The sequence below is a fragment of the Apteryx rowi genome, unplaced genomic scaffold, assembly GCF_003343035.1.
Source record: "Apteryx rowi isolate R43461 unplaced genomic scaffold, aptRow1 scaffold_346, whole genome shotgun sequence".
Classification (NCBI taxonomy): domain Eukaryota; kingdom Metazoa; phylum Chordata; class Aves; order Apterygiformes; family Apterygidae; genus Apteryx; species Apteryx rowi.
Window position 1 is genome coordinate 455872 of NW_020449930.1, and position 1260 is coordinate 457131.

The window sequence follows — 1260 nt, forward strand, 5'->3', positions numbered from 1 at the left end:
CGGCCGAGGCGCCGCGGGCGCGCCCTGCGCGCAGCCCCGCGCAACCCCCGCGCGGGGCCGGCTGCGCCCCGTCACAGCCTTCCCCGGGCAGAGCACCCTCACTGTGCCCCCGGGGGGGTTAGGGCCCCCCCGCCCCCCGGCTCGCTGTAAGGCGCTGGAGCAGCGCAGCCCTCGGCACCCCGGGGGCTCCCCCCGCTCCGCTGCCGCGGTCACGGGCGGGCGGCGTGGCACCGCGCACCGGGCTAGTGGCTGTCCCGGGACTGAGTGACTCCGTGCTACTGGTAGTCATGCCACGTTAAATCACGTCGTTTTAATGATGTTTGTGGCTAATACTTTTAAAAGACAAAGTGTGTTTGTGTGTGTGTGTGTGGTTTAAAATCACATCTGTGACTCGAAAGATGTCACACAACAGACACAACAGTTACAAGGAGCTGACGAACAACAGGAAACGGGGTTCTATTTTTAGGGTATAATAGGAAGTTAATATAAGCGGCCAGAGGCTTCCTATATGCCTCGGAGCACCTTCTGTTCCATTCATTCATTCATTCATTCATGCATTCAACAACAACAGGGGAAAACAAACATTCCCATTTCATTTCGCATCCCCTCCTTCGCGTGATGTCCTGCTCTGGCGTTTGTACGGATGGGCTTTGCAAACGGAATCCCTCTTTTGGGTCTCTTTGCTTGTTCGCGGGGGGGGGGGTGTTGGGGGGACAGGGATGATAGCTGATAGCTTTCATCAGCTGAGACTCCCAAAGCCTGTTGGGGTATTGCCCACGGAAGGAGGGCGCAGGGGCTGAGTGCTGCTCCCTGCGCTTTTGGAGTGTATCCCCCCCTTTTCCTCAATTCACATCAGAGTCACGGAGAGTATTTTCCGTCCTGCCCCGACCAGGATGGTTGGAAAAGTCGGAGAGGAACCTATTTCAGGAGTGATATTATTGCGCGTATTTTTCTGCGGGAAGCTTATGTACATGCATGAGGCAGGTCTTGCAGTACGATTTTTAAACGGGGCAGCGAAATGTTGAGATGAGGGGGACAAAGATTACTGATCTCTGTTATTTTTTATAGCAACAGAATGGGCAGTTTATGAGAGACCGAGGTAATCGAAAGGCTCTCGGGAAAGAGTTCAGAGTCTCCTGTAAAATGCTGGGGAAAAAAATATCTGGAAATGTGGAAAGCCAAAGAATATTGCTCCTGGCGGCGACCCGCTCCGGATACATTTTTGCGGAGAGGCTCCCTCCGCAGAGGCACGGGAGCGCG